This window comes from Camellia sinensis, unplaced genomic scaffold, assembly GCF_055761805.1.
Source record: "Camellia sinensis isolate YWXY unplaced genomic scaffold, ASM5576180v1 Unanchor4, whole genome shotgun sequence".
NCBI classification, from domain to species: domain Eukaryota; kingdom Viridiplantae; phylum Streptophyta; class Magnoliopsida; order Ericales; family Theaceae; genus Camellia; species Camellia sinensis.
Window position 1 is genome coordinate 15,865,859 of NW_028129277.1, and position 11,642 is coordinate 15,877,500.

Here is an 11,642-nt window from a genome sequence, read left to right on the forward strand (position 1 = left end):
GGTTAGTTCAGTATCCAGAATTGAGGTGCATACACATGCTATCTCAACCTATGGGGCTTCCATACAGATTTCAAGCTGGGGATACACCCCTGGGTATTTAAACCGGACTTTAGTCTCGGAAATCCCGAACCTTTGCGTTCTAGGCATGAGCCATTCGAACTCTAGTTTCCACCGTCTCAGTTGGTCTCCTAGGAACTCACCGCAAACACAGGCAGGTGGCTATAGCAGACCACCAGAAGTCGTTCGGGCATGACAAACACCAAAGGAATTGCACCTTTAGAGGATTTAAGGTCTCCTAGACCAGAGAGTACACAAGACAATGCGATGCAGAGCGAATGCACAATACAGTGCTATACAGGTGCACAAGACAGTGCGATGCAGGGTGAATGCACAAGACAGTGAGATGTAAGTGTGTGCACAAGACAATGCTAAGACAAAGGATGAGCAAAACATCGTGAGAAATACGATGCACTAACAAGTGTAGGTAAGATGTGCACGAAAGCGCGAACAATGCAATGCACTAACAAGTGCAGGTAAGATGCGCAAGAAAGCGCGAACAATGTAATGCACTAACAAGTGCAGGTAAGGTGCACAAGAGAGTATGTAATGAAATGCACAGGATAGTGCGATGCGCAAGAAAGCGCGAGTATAAACTGCACAAAACAGTGCGATGGGCAAGAAAGCACGAGTGTAAACTGCACAAAACAGTGCGATGCGCAAGAGAGCGTGAGTGTAAACTGCACAAAATAGTGCGATGTGCAAGGAAGCGCGAGTGTAAACTGCACAAAACAGTGCTATGCGCAAGAAAGCGCGAGTGATTTGAAATGCACTAGACAGTGCGATGCGCAAGAAAGCGCGAGTGATTTGAAATGCACTAAACAGTGCGAACAAAACACAACTACAAGGTGGACAAGACAATGCGAGTGATATGAAACGTGAAAGTGCACAAGATAGTGCGAGAGAGATACAATGCACAAGAAAGTGCGAGGAAGGTGCACAAAAGAAGTGCGATAAAATGCATCTTCTGTGCAAGTAAGGTGCACAAAAAAGTGCGATAAAATGCATGTTCTATGCAAGTATGGGGGCATTTTCTATGCAACATGGAAAGCATATTCTATGCAATATTGAAAGCATATTCTATGCAATAGATAGCCATATTCTATGCAACATTGAAAACATATTCTATGCATGATTGAAAGCAAAGCATATTCTATGCGGAATCAAAAGCAAGCATATTTTATGCATGAATCATAATGATGCGTGGCACGCATGAAACAGAAGCGTATATGAAAGTGCACATTCTATGCAATAGAGGGGCATCAAACATGTACTCTGGTGCCTTCGATTTATCTCTTGGAGGGCTTTGCAACACACTCAGCTCGAAAAGGGTACACCTTGTTTATATTGGCAAGAGATAACATCTGCATGTGAAAACCACATGTGCTGCTTGGACTGCCATTCTGACTTGAAACAGTCTTACACTTGATGTAGAGGCACACTCATACTTCGGTAGCATTAACAAGGCCTGAGGAGGTGCATATGGAATGCAATCTCAGAATTTTCTGAAGGTGAAACACACTCAGATGCTCAAAATTTTCCCCATTTTCTTTTGCTTTGCAGTCTGGAACCTATACAGCTTCAGATAGGTCCTGGTTTTACTGTTTTCACATGACCTGGGTTGAACCCTGCGGTTTTATGAAAGAACAAATCCTGTTTTGCACAAATATGGAGAACGACACAACACTCTGAGCACAAAACGATTCATTTTTGAAATTGAAATGAGAAAAGGGTTCTCATCCGGGTATTGAGCCTACAACTGACCACAACCAAAACGACTCAACAACGGAAAACAAAGGTAGACCATCCTAAACACCACTCAACAAAGGAAAAAACAAAGTAAAACAACCTAAACACATCTGTTGACACTCAAACGACTCAAAACAAGAATCGAGACAAATAAAAACAGACAAACACAACACTCAGTTGTGTTACAAAGGCAAGAGACCTCTCGGTGCACGAGGAGCCAGTTTATCCGGGTATTATTTCCCACCCTTTCTTATTTGTGTTTCTTACATCACTCGGCCCTCAAGCTTGGTTTTTCTGTCAAAACCCTTTTCTCGCTTTTCCTCTCAACGTACATCTCTCTATTCTTTAATCTCTCATTTTTCATCCCTCCCCAGGGTGGTTGATGGATAAACAGGAAGTTGCGGGCTCTTGCCCCTAGCATTCTGCTAGATTCTTTTCTTCTGCTCACAACAGTGAACTTTCCCGCAGAGGGGTTGCGCTACAACTGGGTGTGTAGCAAATCTGCAGCTGACATCGGTTGACGATGTTCTGCTGGGGAGTTTGGACATGATCATATGTGTCCAGATGAGGAAGTGGAACATCTTGATCCTTTCCAGTTTGTGCTTCGCACTTGGCTTGATACCTCGTTGCTCGAAGGACGAGAGAGCTTTCAGCCTCTTGTTGTTAGCTTCAGTTGTGCCCTTCTTGGCGAATATGGTGCCCTTGCTGGCGGGTATGTTGATAACGGGGAAAGGATGGAACACCGGACTCAACTGTGCCCCTAGTTCATCACTTTGACCATTTTTTGTTTTGGCTTTCTACTAAACAATTTTGACCAACATGAGAGTTAGATTAACATACTTGTTCAACTTTTGATTTGAAATCATGCAAGTCAGGCTATGCGCACTGAAAATTTTCCTTTTTTGGGTGCAAGAAATGGTCCAGTTTTGGAAAATGGAATAATTTTTGAGAAAATTAGTCAACCTCAGTAAAAATTCTGAAAAACTATTTTTGCAAACGGCCACTGCTCAATGAGCACGGAACATACTCTTGAGATGCACAGCCTCAGACCCATAACAATGGAAAATTGCCCCTTGTCTGAAAGGCATTGCACGACAACGGCAAGTTGCCCCTTGTTTGACCGCAACACAATGTATGGCAACGGAAAGTTGCCCCTTGTCTAAATGGCACCGCAGCGCATTGTAATCAGTCCTCAAAGTGACGATCACAACCGAACTCTCGGATACAGAGAAGGCAAAGACGATCAGAACCAATACATGGACACAATCAATTTGGAAGTGTTTATAGCTGGACTTCAGAATGAAGTTGCCTACGCATCCCAAACATGGGAATCAAGCCTTACGTAGTTCGGGGTGGTGGTACACTCGGGTATTAACCTCTCCTTTTGCACTTTAACTTTTGCCAAGGCCGCCCTTTCGGGTTTTCAACCTTGCGAGCTCTGTTTTTCTCTCCTTTTCATTTCTTCTTTTTCTTCATTTTTTCATTTCATTTCTTTTTTCTTTTTTCTTTTTTTTTTCATTCTTTGCATTTTTTCTTTTGTAATTTTTTTCATTTTCTTTTCTTTTTCTTTTCTTTTTTTCGTTTCTTTTTCTTGCTCTAACTTTTGCCTGGGTCGCCTTTCCGGGTTTTCGGCCCAGTGAGCCTCTCAAGGGTAAAAGTGTAGCTTTGTCTATGTCAAATGGTTCTGAGATCTCGAAGCCATCTAAATCCAGGAGAGTGGCTGTTGTTCGATGATGATGTAGAAATCCATCTAACCGGGTTTGAATTGCCCCTACTGTTGTGGATAGGAACTTTGATTGTCCTTCAGCAATACTTTCTTCTTTCCTCCCTTCTGGGATTTGGCATTCTTGCTGATCTTTGTTAGCTTGAGAAATGTCCCAACCTTGACTCTTCGAGCACATCTGACATTTTTTGCCCCTAGTCTGAGGGGTGTTTCTCACCCAGCTTTGCAAGCTTTCTTTTGATCATATCTGACCTTCTTGCCCCTAGTTCGGGGATTTGCTTCAAATCTAGCCACACAAGCCTCACATTATGGTTGACCGTTGAACATTCTGAATCTAAGTTCAAGGTTTGAAAGTAAGAGGTCGAGTCTTGAGGCTAAGATCGATCCTGGGCTGCACAATCTCAAGAGCGATTCCACACAGGTCTTCGCAAGATGACGCAAAACATTTTTTGAAACCTTTTAAGAAAGTGACTAATCTCTCGCGCTGAAGACAGTGTAGAACCAATCTGGATCAAGCTAGGATCCTTCTCAGTACTCACATTAACAAGCATGATCTTAATCATTAAGGGCTTAGCATGCCTCTCTTTCTCTTAGTTTGATCAAAGTTTTGCAAATCCCAAGGAATTCCTTCCTCTTTGTTTTCCTCACAATGTTCAAAAAGTTTTGAAAAAACTTAGGTCAATGCAATGATTTAAAAGCATAGAAGAAGTAGGTGAAAAGCACTGCCGTTTCATTCAAGTTTCTGGCACAACTGGCTCAAAGCAGAAATAAACTCAAAAGTATGAAAACCACTGTTATTTCATTCAGATCTTCTAGCTCAACTGGCTTCACGGCAGAAACAGACTCAAAAGAGTGGGTGCAAAAGACAAACACAAAACAAGAGAGTGATGTCCGAGGTAACACACCCGACATCACCTGACTCCATCACAATAGGACTGACTCGATACAACAAGACAGACCTGACTGACTCAGTATGAAAAGACTAACTCAATACAAAACGACAAGACTGACCCAATACCCAAGTCAAAAAGCATAAAGACTAACATTCGTAAAATGCTCAAGACAGTGCATGCCATACGTTATATCTGGAATAAATTGAGCACCGCCTGCCGGTGGTTCATCCCCCCGATCACATCACAAATCCCCTAAGTTCAACTATCAAGTGCCGATAGACTTTGCAAGACTAGGCACAGTGATGACCCCATCGTCAATCAGATCTTGTATTTCGTGGCTAAGACAAAAACACATGTCAGTGCCATGACCGGTTTGTTGATGGAAGGCACAGTACTGGGCAGCATCATGCGTAGCCAAAAGAGGATTCAGGAGAGGTCGAGGGTCAAGGGGTTTGAGATGGCCTTGCCCAACAAGGATTTGGAGAGCTTTGGACAAAGGCATATAGAGGGCATGGAAGACCCTCCGACCTCGGGGTTGGTACTTCAAGGTTTGTGGATTTTTGCTGGATGCACCAGCAAAGGGATTGGCAGGTGCTGGCCTGGTTTGCTGATCTCTTCCGAGTGGAGGATTGGAGCTGACAGGATCGTTTCTAGTACGACGGCCCTTCTCCCGGTTTTTCCCTAGCTTCGAACTGCTCTCATTCTAAGTGACGAAAGTATCCTCCACAATCTTTGCAACAACTGCAATCACTTGCTATTTGTTCAGCTCTTTGGCTCTCAAAGCCTCCACAGCCTGCTGAAGGTGTTCATGGGGACCAATGCCTGCCCTTATATTGTTCTTACCACTGGCCTCCACTTTGCTAAGGGATTGGCATTCTTCCAATGCAACCTGTCCCGAGATTGGGGAGCCTTTTGGCGTGAAATTCCCGGCATGTGGTGTGGTCGATGACGGAGCCAATATCCCGAAGGCTAAATCTACCATAGTTCTTTGAAGATCTTCGATCATTCTCTTCAGCTCAGAAGTAGTGGGCTCACGGGCTTGAGAGGATTGGGGTCCAAGTGCATCCATCATGCATAAGTCCATGTTTTCTAGGATAACCGCCTCAGGCTTGGGTAGATGGACTGGGGTGATGTATACGCTGGGGTCGTAAGGAACGGCCAGTGTCTGGATTAGATTGAGATGTGGATGAAGTACTTGGTCATTGGGGCCTAAAGGTGGAGCTATCGTCCAATTGTCGATGAGATTTTGGACCTCATGACGAAGGCGGTAGCAATGGTGGGTGCCATGACTGCGCTGCTGATGGTACACACAGTACTTGGAGGGGTTATGTCTTGCTGGGAGTGGGTCAGGCAGAGGTTGAGGAATGAGGGGTTTGAGATACCCTCTTTCCATCAAGACTTTTAGTGCCCTAGTCAGGCTCATATAGAGGGGGTTGAAAGTTCTGTCCAGAGCTCGGGTTGGGCTAGCGGTTTGTAGGCTTGGATTGGCAAAAGGGTTGGCTATGGCCACTGTATTGATTTCGGTGGGTTTGGGAATAACGCTACTACCAGCATTAGTACTCCCTGAAATCACCCTCCTTGTCGGTTCACTTGTTCTGGGAATGATCCCACTGTTGAATGCATTCTCGACCTGAACCCCCAGTTCATGCAAACTTTTGAAAGTGAATAGTGGAGCGACTATCAACTTTTGCAACATATCATGCTCAGGGTTTTGCACCACTATCCGCACTTGATCCCTCTTAGAAGGGCAATCTATCATCTGTGCTGCCTTTGCTCTCCACCTTGCAACAAATTCCACAAAGGGCCCTGTTGGGTTCGGGTGGGTTATTTCAAGCTCTTGCATAGTCATTTCAACTGGGTATTGTAAGAATACTGATCGACAAAGGCCTCAGCCATCTCTTCCCTGTTCTGCTTCACTGTATTCTCTAACTTGGCATACCAAGCGGCTACTACACCCGACAAGGTTCTTCCATACAGAGAGAGTTTCTCTGGCTTAGTCAGACCCATCGGCTTCAGGATAACCAAGAAGAGCTGGATATGTACCATAGGATCTCTAGACCCGTCGAAACGGTCAATATATGGCAATTTGAATCTGTCTGGGAGCCGTACGGCAGCCTCGGTGTACCCATCCTCAATCTTGGGAATGGAGTTAAGGCCCTGTGCCTTTTTGAATTGCTTCTCAAGGTTCGCAATTTTCACCGCGGTCGAATCGAGATCAATAGTATCAAGGGGATAAAGCCTTTCAGTCGGCTGCACCAAGGGTCTGAAAACTCGGGCTTGAGCCAACCCTTCTCGAGGATCTGGACCCTGCAAATCTTCAGCCGGCAGAAGTGGGTCAAAGTTTGGCTGGGGTCCCGAAGCTGGATGTGAGGCAGATGCCCCAAATGGGCGTTGCATTTCAGCACTGGTCTCATCCTGCATGGAAGTTCCCTGATTTAACGCTGCTATCATGGCCACAAATTCTTCCGAACCCTATGCCATCACGGGTCTGCTGATGATGTGACTGGTGGCTGTCGGATCAGATGAGCCAATGAGCCCTGTTTGGCCCTTCTTTGCCTTACCACTGTCGAAGGAAACACTGTTTGCCCTTGAACTGAATCTCTGACCTGAGAAAGTCTATCAGCACAAGTTCAATGTACCCGGGGGATGTCGGAGCCTTCTGAGGCTATAGTTCCAGGACTACCTAGCAAAAGAGAAAACAGGCAGCATCTCAGCCTGATTTACAAGAACAGATTTGAGCAAAGCTGAATGACTGTGCTCTCTACTGAACTCTGCCCCAAATTTTGCCTGTAAACTGATACCCTCAGGTAAAACTGATTCCTCACATTCTGATACCCGCAGTCATGATACCCAGACTTGCAGACTGATACATGCATTCCTATAGAGGCACACTCTAAAAGCACATAGCAAGCAAATGAGAGCCAAAGCACCCCTATGGAGGGGTAGGGTTTCCCTGTCCTGGTTTCGTCAAGAACTAGGGTTTCACTATGCACACAACGGTTTCAAACAACCTACAATCGGGTAAGCAACCTATCCTAGTTTGGAATAGTCACTATGGATTCCGATATGCACTAGGTCGAATGGTCAAAATGGTGCCCCGGTAACAACTGGGGTTTGTGTTCCCATCGTGGCAGAGCCCGTAACCGATCAGCCTTATGGCACGCTTCTCAAAGCGAGCCTCTGGCAAACCATTCAGGAATAACAGATGGCAAACACGGTGTCCTAGGTGCACCAATGCCAATGCAATGCAAAGAAACACATAAGTGTAATCAAAACAAGATATCATGAGTTCGAGTCAAGTTCTCTAAATCCCCAGTAGAGTCACCAGAAACTGTAGAAGGGCCCCGAGGGCCTCATGCTACAGCTCGGACTCAAATATCATGGTTCTGAATCTAATCTCGCAAAGTGCAATGCAAGACCGATAAATCACCAAAGAGTCCAAATCTGGCAAATCGTTTTGAAAAATTGATTTTTAGAAAGAAGTGCCAAACATGGACTGCTTCGCCAGATACAAAGTCACCACCTAAATATTTTATTTGGGGAAATTTAGGAAACCCTGACTCGTGCCTAAGGCCACGTGTCCGTCGTCACTAAAGTGGCCTCTACTCGGGAACTTGGGTACGAGAGGGGAAGGTCATGCAATGAGCACCCCCACTCGCCCGATCAAAGATCAGCCTTTACTAACATGATACCTTTTTTTTGAAAACACATGTGTTCTTATTCCGGTTATTAGCTTAGAATTACTATGTGATACACACAACACACAAGTATAGACTAGATCGCCTAAGTTGGAACAAAGCATCGCGTATCCGTTTGTTTGGGCAATGGTTTGAAGTTTGCTACTCGCAAGTAGGCTAAAATGCGAATTTGCCACCCTCAGGTGGGCTTAGAAAACATGATTTTGCCACTCTCAAGGGGGCTCAAAACTCGCATTCAATGAATTGTTCCAATTCAAGTAACCCAACCTTCACCCACAGGCATTCAGGCAGTTACATCACATAAGCAGTTAGCCTCATGGCAAGCATGCTATCATGGCAGTTACTCACACACATGCAAGGATGCTAAAGCATAAGTACTTACCGAGTACTCCGAGCCAAAACAAAAGCTATGTTAGAAATTAATGCATGATCCTAGCTATGTCAAGAATGCCTAATACAACACATACAAAATGCAACTAAGATAGGCTCGGCTATTCTAAAATGTCATGCGAAATGTAATTTGATACATGTATTCAAACAGGAATTGAAATATAATGAAGTTAGTATGATGTGCCGAGCCCGGTGCATGCGAGACAAATGAATGGATGCAAACGTGCGAGCATAAGGATGCTAATTAAAACATGCCCTAAAACTAACCATCGTAAGCTGGTAAAATAAAAGGGAGAAAGAAATGGGGGTTGGAAGACATGTATCACACACATGCACACTTATCTACAAAAGTTGTGCCCTCTCGACGAAGGGTCCAAATGAATAATACAGAACCAACTAGCTAATCTAAGCTAATCTAATTAAACTAGTTATTACACAACAGAATGAATAACAAGCTACAGCTAATTATTACACAACTCTAACTAATTAACAAATTAACTAAATTAGCAATTAAATAAGCATATAAACTATATGATGTAGGTTGCCTCAGCTCTCCTTTGGATGACAAAGGATGCATGCATGCTCAGGTCGCCTTGTTCGGAAATCCCTCGCGACACCCCGATTTGCCTCTGTTTGCAATTGATCTCAGAAACTTGCACAAGCTCCAGAGAGATGAAACTCCACCTTGGGAATCTGTGGGGATGTTGCTGACCAGATATTGGCCTTGGAGACCACCTACCGACCACTTTTTGTGGTGAAAACCAGAAAAAGTGGTCGGCCAACCACTTTATCTGGTCGGCCGACCAGTTTTTGCTACTGGTTTCTGGTTTTCTGCAACAGAGGGCAAGAAAGGGGTATGGCAAAGTATTTGCAACACATGTATGCGCGACCACCGTCCCTATCATTACATAAGCTCAAGGGAGTGTAGGTCTGGACCCTCGGGCCACCAATCATGCATCCCGATGCATGATGGCCCAGGGGCCGAATTGTGCAACTCAATATGGAATGAATGCACATACAAACACCTAAAGCCTAGAACTCTGTCATGCATAGTCAAGAGTGTCGGTGACCGGGAATCGAGGTACGTTTCATCACTTCAAGTATGAAACGTCCCTCATTTCTCGTGTTTGGACTAACGCCTATTCCAAACACAATGCAACAAACATGACATGCACAATGCGACTCAATCATGCAACTTAATGCAACACAACTTAGACATGCAAGCATGCAAGGGATGATCATGAAAACATGCAAACTAGCATACACGATGCTATGAACTATATGGCATACACAACGCTCATGACACTAACATACACAACGCACGTGGTAACCAACATACATAATGCAATGAAAATGGCATGCACAAGTGCAATGATCAATCATGCAACATGGCATGCTCAATGCTACGAACTACATGACATACTCAATGTGCAATGGACATAAACAGAAATGAATAGGCCTCAGCCATGTCCAAATCAGCGGCCATTGATGATGAAATCAAGGCACCAAAACACACACAAACATGTATAATGCAAATGGCCCAAGCTTAAGGCACAAAATACAACTCTCCAAGAGCATTGAAAAGATGAAACATGGAATATAATGGCATGTGTTCTAGCACTGAAATGACATACAAAATGACTTCAAATCATGCAAACAACTCACGTAATGCATGTTGAAATGCTTAAGTATCGAAAGCTAGTGAAGCATATTACGCTAAAGACATGCAAGGCGATGCTCAAATGACTAAACCAACCCCAAACAGACCCTATGCAGGCCAAAATAGTAGCAAAATGAGTTGGGATAATGGATTTGAAAGGCACAAAAATGGGGCTCATGCAATGGCTCACAAATAGGGCATAAAAGCATAACTCTAAAGAGCACTTAAAGAGTGGAAAATATGGAAGTACAGCAGCCCTACATGCTCTGAAATAACATTTCCAATGATGCCAAAACACGCAAATATCTCAAGTTAAGCATGCAAGACACCTCAAAACTTAAAGCTAGTCAAGGCTATTACACAACAAGCATGAATGGCAAGCATCATTTGACCAAGAGGCCTCAAAACTAAGCTAAGGCAGCCCAAAATATGAACAAAACCATGTTGGAGCAAAGCCAAAATGTGCAAGAATAAAGAGCCAAAACATCATGCGAACCAAGCTAGTAAACAAGATTTACACTACAAGCATATGGAGCATATGAGAGGTTACCAAACCAGCCAAAAAAAGAGCCATGACATGTCAAATGATGACCAAAAACCCACTGAAATGGAGCTAAAACATGCTAGATTGACATGCTACCTTGATGAGCCATGAATGGGAATACACTACACATATGAGAAGCATGCCAAGGGTGACCAAACCAACCATGGACAGAGTCTAGACAGGCCCTAAAAGTCACCAAAAAGTGCCTGAACCAGGCCTTGAAAGTATGAAATTGTATGCTCCTTTGATAGGCCAAAAATGCAAGTAAACAAAAGCTTAAAAGGGAGAAAAGAGGTTACCCTTGAAGCTCAGCAAAACCAACATATTTTCTGAACCAAAAACCAACTCTTGAGCCCTCTCAAAACCCTCCAGCAACTCAGTAACAAGGTAAGAGTGTTTGGCTATGAGGTTGTGTGCACAAGTGTGAAGCAAAACACCAATATAGAGTGAGAAAGAGAGGGATATATGCCTATGCCTTAGACAAAATTTCAGAACCTCTCCCATGGAGAGGGAGAGCCTCTCTTATAGAAAAACAAAGGGTTCAAGCTTCTTGGAGAAGCTAAAACTTGGATGCAATCCCTCCATACACGTGTATGGAGGATACAGTCTGTGCCGTCCAGTCGGCACAGCTGGCATCCATTCAGTCTGACAAAATAGGGGGAGAGCTGCCGACCACTTAAAGTGGTTGGCCTACTACTTACAGTGGTCGGCCGACCACTTCAAGTGGCCTCCTAGGAAACAAAGTTGTCGGCAGGGGGAATTGGTGGTCTCCACACTGAAAGCAAGCCAATGGTGTGGTGGGAAACCAGCAAATGTGGCCCAAAGACCAAGAAAACTAGTTTCCTGACCAAAAAAATGGCTGGTGAGAGGAAAAGTGGTCTCCAAGGGGAAAAAGTGGTATCCCACCCTTGTACCACCTTCCAAACAA